This window comes from Cetorhinus maximus, chromosome 29 (genome assembly GCF_964194155.1).
Source record: "Cetorhinus maximus chromosome 29, sCetMax3.hap1.1, whole genome shotgun sequence".
In the NCBI taxonomy this organism is placed as follows: Eukaryota; Metazoa; Chordata; class Chondrichthyes; order Lamniformes; family Cetorhinidae; genus Cetorhinus; species Cetorhinus maximus.
This window is the reverse complement of record NC_135907.1, coordinates 23,531,085-23,539,345: the sequence shown is the minus strand read 5'-3', so window position 1 is coordinate 23,539,345 and position 8,261 is coordinate 23,531,085. Positions and strand designations below refer to the sequence as shown.

General features: G+C 54.9%; 1 protein-coding gene across 8 annotated transcripts in view; it reads left to right on the top strand.

Moving 5' to 3' along the window:
* The first annotated feature begins 5,099 nt into the window (after window positions 1-5,099).
* The window catches only part of tnrc6ba (trinucleotide repeat containing adaptor 6Ba), a 149,218-nt gene continuing 146,056 nt past the window's right edge, over window positions 5,100-8,261 (top strand). For 3 of the 8 annotated variants that reach the window (XM_078531795.1, XM_078531791.1, XM_078531794.1), the window contains exon 1: window positions 5,102-5,325. The gene's annotated coding sequence lies outside the window, so the exon portion shown is untranslated. Of the gene's footprint in view, window positions 5,326-8,261 lie in introns of all 8 variants that reach the window. The other 5 variants (XM_078531788.1, XM_078531789.1, XM_078531796.1 and 2 more) reach the window with 3 other exon arrangements.

Genomic DNA, 8,261 nt, shown 5'->3' with positions numbered 1-8,261 from the left:
GTGAGTATTTCTAGTCTTTAAAGTAAAAGTAAGGTCTTTAGTTTGTATTTAGATCTCTAGTCTTTTCTTTCTCTTTTTCTTAAAGATAGCTTGTTAAATATAAGATCGATACTGGCGTGTATAAAAAATAATTATAATAAAGTGTAATGAGTAGAGATACTAAAGCAATTAATTAATAAATTGAATAAAATACAATAGTGATGCAGGATGGGTGATGTGTTGCTGCTGCAGCATGTGGGAGCTGCTGGACATCAAGGTGATCCAGACCGAACCCATCTGTATCAAAAGTTTGCAGCTTGAGAAACTTTGGATCCGAGTTAAGGAGCTGGAGTCCGAGCTGCAGACATTGCGCCACATCAGGGAGGGGGAAAGTTATCTGGAAACTTTGCTCCAGGAGGTGGTCACACCCCTCAGATTAGGTAATTGAAATTTGGTCTGTGATCAGGGACAGGAGGGTGTGACTGCAGGTGAAGCAGGTGTGGGGACACAGGGGGTAGTGTTCGAGGAGCCTCGGCCCCTGCAACTGTCCAACAAGGTTCTTGCAAGCTGTGTGGATGAGAGTGGGGACTGCAGGGAGGATGAGTGAACTGACCAGGGCACTGTGGTACAGGGAGCCATTCAAGTGGGGGGAAGGAAATAGGAATGTAGTAGTGGTAGGGGACTGTATAATTAGGGGGATAGATACTGTTCTCTGCAGCCATGAGCGTGAGTCCCGAAGGCTGTATTGCCTGCCTGGTGCCAGGGTTAAGGATATCTTCTCAGGGCTGGGGGGGATCTTGGAATGGGAGGGGAGGGATCCAGTTGTCGTGGTCTATGTTTGTACCAACGACATTGATAGGACAAGAAAGGAGGTTCTGCTGAAAGAATTTGAGCAGTTAGGAGCTAAGTTAGAAAACAGAACCTCCAAGGTAATAATCTTGGGATTAGTACCTGAGCCACAGGCAAACTGGCATAGGGTAAATAAAGTCAAGGAGTTAAATGCGTGGCTCAAAGACTGGTGTGGGAGGAATGGGTTTCAGTTCATGGGGCACTGGCATCAGTACTGGGGTAGGAGGGAACTGTTCCGCTGGGAGGGGCTTCATTTGAACCGTGCTGGGACCAGTGTCCTGGCAAACTGAATAACTAGGGCTGTAGAGAGGTCTTTAAACTAAATAGAGTTGGGCAGGGTTCTGGAAAGGGGGTATGTAGGCTCACAAAGCAAAAGGACATGGCAGCCTTGCAGGGCAGCTATTTAGATAATGATACCCAGAGTGTGACAGGAAGGGACAGAGTGTACAAACATAAAAGAAACAGCAGCAAATAGGATCAAAGGGGGAAAAATGGTAAAAAGGCAAAAATTAGTGGCCCTTTACTTAAGTGCACGTAGTATTCGGAACAAAATAAATAGATTAGTGGCACAAATAGAGGTTAATGGGTATGATCTTATAGCCATTACGGAGATGTGCTTACAAGGGGATCAAAGCTGGGAACTAAATATTCAGGGGTATGTGACTTTTCGAAAGGACAGGCAGGAAGGAAAGCGGGTGGGGTAGCTTTGTTAGTACGAGATGGATTAAGTACGATAGCAAGAAAGGATCCTGGATTGGAAGATGTAGAATCCATATGGGAGGAGGTAAGAAATAACAAGGGGAAGAAGACACTGCTGGGAGCAGTCAGTAGGCCCCCTGATAGTAGTTATACTGTCGGATAGAGAATAAATCAGGAGATATGAGGGCATGTAAAAAAGGCAGTACATTAATGATGGGTGACTTCAATCTTCATGTAGATTGGGAAAATCAAATTGGCAGAGGTAGACACGAGCAAGAATTCATAGAGTTTATTCAGGACAGTTTCTTAGAACAATGTGTCATGAATCCAACCAGGGATCAGGCTATTTTGGATCTGGTAGTGTGTAATGAGACAGGTTTAATAAATGACCTCAGAGTAAAGGATTCCCTAGGAAACAGTGACCATAACACGGTAGAATTTAGCATTCAGCTTGAGAGTGAAAAACTTGGGTCAGAAATAACTGTGCTAAACTTAAATAAGGTTAATTACAAAGGAATGAGGGCAGAGTTGGGTGGAGTGGACTGGGAAAGGAGTTTAGCAGAAAAAACAGTTGATGAACAATGGCAGATGTTTAAGAAAATAGTTCATGACTCACAACAAAGATACATCCCAGTGAGGAAGAGGGATTCAAGGGAGGGGGTAAAACAACCATGGTTAACCAAGGAAGTTAAGGACAGTATCAAATTGAAAGAAAAAACATACAATGTGGCAGAAATTAGTGGTAAGCCAGAGGATTGGGAAAATTTTAAAAACCAACAAAAGATGATCCAAAAAAATAAAGAGGGAGAAAATAAACTTTGAGGGTAAACTAGCAAGTAATATAAAAATGGACAGTAAGAGCTTCTTTAAATATATAAAAAGGAAGAGAGAGGCCAAAGTGAACATAGGCCCCTTAGAGAATGAGGCTGGGGAAATAATAATGGGAACCAGGAAATGGCAGAGGAGTTAAATAAATACTTTGGTTCAGCCTTCACAGTAGATGCTGAAAGGTTGTTTCCCCTTGTGGAACAGTCTAGGACCAGAGGGCATAATCTCAAACAGAGATGAAGAGGAATTTCTTCTCTCAGAGAGTATTGAACCTGTGGAATTCTTTACCACAGAGGGCTGTAGAGGCTGGGTCGTTAAGTATATTCAAGGCTGAAGTAGACAGATTTTTAATCAGCAAGGGAATCAAGGGTTATGGGGAAAAGGCAGGAAAGTGGTGTTGAGGATTATCAGATCAGCCATGATCCCACTGAACGGCGGAGTAGACTCTATCGGCCGAATGGCCTACTTTTGCTCCTACGTCTTATATCTTAAGGTTTTATGGAAATAAAAGATCACAATAAGCAGTTCTGTTGAGCTGGAAGTCAAAGGATACAGAATAGAATTTAAACTGGACACTGAGGCTGGGGTCACAGTTTTATCGGACAAATTGAACTGGCTTAATGATGATGAGATCCAGCCATCAAAAATAAATTTACAGGGGCAGGAGGCACAGACCTCAGAGTGAAGGGTCAGATTACTACAACCCTTAGACATAAAGAAATTAACAAAACCCTTTATATCTTACAGAACCAGCAACTTTCTCTGCTCAGCAGGGCAGCCTGTTCGGGACTTGGTCCTCTACAAAGGGTCGATGAGGTTTCTCTTACAGTTATGAGTGGCATGGAGATAGTTAGTATTTAGTTTTCCTTAAAACTGTTTATTTACACCATTTACACCCAAGACCTCATGATAAATATGTTGTACTCCGGACACAGACATTTTTAATTTATTCGTTCATGGGCATCACTGGCTAGGCCAGCATTTATTGCCCATTGTTGTCCACATTGCTGTGGGCCTGGAGTCACATGTAGGCCAGACCAATTAAGGACGGCAGACTTCCTTTCTTAAAGGACATTAATGAACAAATGGGTTTTATGACAATCTGCAATGATTTCATGGTCATCATTAGATTTTTAATTCCAGATTTTTATTGAATTCAAATTTCACCATCTGCCCTGGTGGGATTCGCACCCAGGACCCCAGAGCATATTACCCTGGGTCACTGGAATACCAGCCCAGTGACAACACCTCAATGCCACTGCCTCCACCAAACAGAACGTCGGTGTCTTCTTCCCTTGGAGTCTCTTGGTTACCTGACCCTGATGTCCTGCCTCCATCATCATTGTCTAATTAACATACCCATTAACCCTTTACTCTTCAATGAGGATGCTTCGCTCAGAGGGTTGTGAATCCTTTAAATTTTCTACCTCAGAAGGCTTTGGACGCTCAGTGCTTTGATATAGGGTGTTCAAGGCTGAGACTGATAGATTTTTGGGCAGCATGTGAATCAAGAGATATGGGGATCAGGTGGGGCGAGGGGGAGGGGGCGGTATGGACTTGAGCGAGAAGATCACTCATGATTTTAGTGAACGGTGGAGCAGGCTTGATGGGTCGAATGGCCTACTCCTACTCCCATTTCCTATGTTCTTACGACCTGAAACGTTAACTTTGTTTCTCTCGCCACAGATGCTGCCTGACCTACTTAGTATTTCCAGCGTTTTCTGTTTTAATTTCAGATTTCCAACATCCGCAGTGTTTAACTACTTTATTTTGCGTTCTTCTTGGCGTCCTGGCCAATACTTATCCCTCAGACAGCATTGTTAAAACAGATGACCTGGTTGTTATCACACTGTTTCCTCCATTACAACACTTCAAAAGTAATTAATCGACTCTATAAAGTGTAACCAGGCATTACATTTTATTAAATTTATATTTTAAAAAAAATCCTCCCTCCAGCATTGATTTTTCCCAGCTCACTGAGCTGAGGCACAATAAATTTATGGTAAAACCTTTAAAGAGCATTAAGGTGATTGTTCAATTTATGTAAAAGCCCTTATAGGTGGGAATGTTCCATGTAAACTTCGATTATCCACTGCCCTCTGCTGGGCTCCTATGTTGTATTTTTTCCCCTCTGAATTAGAAGCTGGGAAAACATCCACTTATGACTCAGGCTGCTGCCATTGCAAGGCCCAAAGGCAAAGTAAACAATAGGGCGGGTCCCCCTTGGATTGACACCTCTTTCGACCAATCGCTAATCACATTCCAGGCGAGATGACGGTCGAGAATCGAATAGCCTCAAAGCCTGGTTTGGGGAGGGGTGGGGTGTGGATTGTTTATAAAGGTGATTGATGACCGTGTTAGCCTATCGCCTTCTTAGTTTGGAATGAGGTAATGGGAGGATTGACCAATGGGAACCGTGTTCTAGACAACACGCAGGAGAAGGCGAGGGGCGTTTGCTTGTCGTTTACCTCAACCACTTGCAGGACAATAATCAGGAGATTGACGTCCATATTATCCAATCGAATGTCGAATCTAGAATGAGATATTGGTGACGGCTGGGAAGGCGCAGTTGATGGGTGAGTGGCACCTCCTTTACCCAATCGCATAAGGCACGGGGCGGGGATATTTGATGGACGTCGCGTTAAACCACTAAAATGAAAAGAAACACATGACGGACGTTCCTTCTATCCAATCATCTGTTAGAACCGAATGGAAGGCGGCAGCTGGAAGCCAATGGGATCGCTGTAGTGGTAGAGGGGCGTCTCTCAGTGGCGGAGTTGTGTTGTGTTGTGATGCTCGCCGAGAAAGTTTTTTGGCGAATTCCCTCCCCGTTTCGTGCTGCCGAGTGAGAAGAGAAGGTTCCTGAGGAGACAGAGCGGGACTGGAGACCTCTGGGGTCAATGGGATAATCGGGAGCGTGGGGGCGAGAGGCTAGAGTTCTAGAAGATTCTGCGGGCGCCGCGGTGAGCGGTGAGTCTGACCCCGGGGTTTGTTTGTGAGGAGTTGGTGGCCCGCGGGGGTTAATGAGACCCCGGCTGGTAAATACCCCCCAGGGACCATCCGCTACCCACTGCCCACCTCAGGACTGTCTGTCGGTAATTTCCTTCCGTGAGGCTGGCAATTGCCCCTCCCCCCCCACCCCCTCACCCACCCCCCCCTCACCCCCACCCCCCTCACCCACCCCCCCCACCCCCTCACCCACCCCTCACCCACACCCCCCTCACCCCCCTCACCCACCCCCCCACCCCCTCACCCACCCCCCCCACCCCCTCACCCACCCCCCTCACCCACACCCCCCTCACCCCCCCTCACCCACACCCCCCTCACCCCCCTCACCCACCCCCCTCACCCCCTTCACCCACACCCCCCTCACCCACCTCCCTCACCCCCACCCCCTCACCCCCCTCACCCACACCCCCCTCACCCCCCTCACCCACCTCCCTCACCCACACCCCCCTCACCCACACCCCCCTCACCCCCCTCACCCACCCCCCTCACCCACCCCTCACCCACCCCCCTCACCCACACCCCCCCACCCCCCTCACCCACCCCCCTCACCCACCCCTCACCCACCTCCCTCACCCACACCCCCCTCACCCACACCCCCCCACCCCCTCACCCACCCCCCTCACCCACACCCCCCTCACCCCCTCTCACCCACACCCCCCTCACCCCCCTCACCCACCCCTCACCCACCCCCCCCACCCCCTCACCCACCCCCCTCACCCACCCCTCACCCACCCCCCCCACCCCCTCACCCACCCCCCTCACCCCCACCCCCCTCACCCCCTCACCCACCCCCCTCACCCACACCCCCCTCACCCACCCCCTCACCCACCCCTCACCCACCCCCCTCACCCCCACCCCCCTCACCCACCCCCCTCACCCACACCCCCCTCACCCACACCCCCCTCACCCACACCCCCCTCACCCACACCCCCCTCACCCACACCCCCCTCACCCACACCCCCCTCACCCCCGCCCACCCCCACACCCCCCTCACCCCCTCACCCACCCCCCCTCACCCACCCCTCACCCACCCCCCTCACCCCCACCCCCTCACCCACCCCTCACCCACCCCCCTCACCCCCACCCCCCTCACCCACCCCTCACCCACCCCCCTCACCCCCACCCCCCTCACCCACCCCTCACCCACCCCCTCACCCACACCCCCCTCACCCACACCCCCCTCACCCACACCCCCTCACCCACCCCCCCACCCCCTCACCCACCCCCCTCACCCACACCCCCTCACCCACACCCCCCTCACCCCCCTCACCCTTGCCCACCCCCCACACACCCCTCACCCCCTCACCCACCCCCCTCACCCACCCCCCTCACCCCCACCCCCCTCACCCACCCCTCACCCACCCCTCACCCACCCCTCACCCCCACCCCCCTCACCCACCCCTCACCCACCCCCCTCACCCCCACCCCCCTCACCCACCCCTCACCCACCCCCCTCACCCCCACCCCCCTCACCCACTCACCCACCCCCCTCACCCACCCCCCTCACCCCCACCCCCCTCACCCACCCCTCACCCACCCCTCACCCCCACCCCCCTCACCCACCCCCTCACCCCCACCCCCCTCACCCACCCCTCACCCACCCCCTCACCCCCACCCCCCTCACCCACCCCTCACCCACCCCCCTCACCCCCACCCCCCTCACCCACCCCCCTCACCCACACCCCCCTCACCCACACCCCCCTCACCCACCCCCCTCAACCCCCCACCCCCTCACCCACACCCCCCTCACCCCCCTCAGCCTCGCCCACCCCTCACCCACACCCCTCACCCACACCCCTCACCCACCCCCCCCTCACCCACACCCCCCTCACCCCCTTCACCCTCGCCCACCCCTCACCCACCCCACTCACCCACCCCCCCTCACCCACACCTTCCTCACCCACACCCCCCTCACCCCCCTCACCCTCGCCCACCCCTCACCCAACCCCTCACCCCCCACCCCCTCACCCACCCCCCTCACCCACCCCCCTCACCCACACCCCCCTCACCCACACCCCCCTCACTCCCCTCACCCTCGCCCACCCCTCACCCACCCCCCTCACCCCCCCACCCCCTCACCCACACCCCCCTCACCCACACCCTCACCCACACCCCCCTCACCAACACCCCCCTCAGCCACACCCCCCTCACCCCGCCCCACCCTCACCCACCCCCTCACCCCCCCACCCCCTCACCCCCACCCCCCTCACCCACCCCTCACCCACCCCCCTCACCCACCCCCTCCACCCACACCCCCCTCACCCACCCCTCACCCACCCCCCTCACCCCCCCACCCCCTCACCCCCACCCCCCTCACCCACCCCTCACCCACACCCCCCTCACCCACACCCCCCTCACCCACTCCTCACCCACCCCCCTCACCCACCCCTCACCCACCCCCCTCACCCACCCCTCACCCACCCCCCTCACCCCCACCCCCTCACCCACCCCTCACCCACACCCCCCTCACCCCCTCACCCACACCCCCCTCACCCACACCCCTCTCACCCACCCCCCTCACCCACACCCCCCTCACCCACCCCCTCACCCACACCCCCCTCACCCACCCCTCACCCACACCCCCCTCACCCACACCCCCCTCACCCACACCCCCCTCACCCACCCCTCACCCACCCCTCACCCACCCCTCACCCACCCCCCTCACCCCCACCCCCCTCACCCACCCCCCTCACCCACCCCCCTCACCCACACCCCCCTCACCCCACCCCCCTCACCCCCACCCCCCCTCACCCACCCCCACACACCCCCCTCACCCACCCCCTCACCCACACACCCCCCTCACCCACACCCACACCCCCCTCACCCCCTCACCCACACCCCCCTCACCCACACCCCCCTCACCCCCTCACCCACACCCCCCTCACCCACACCACACC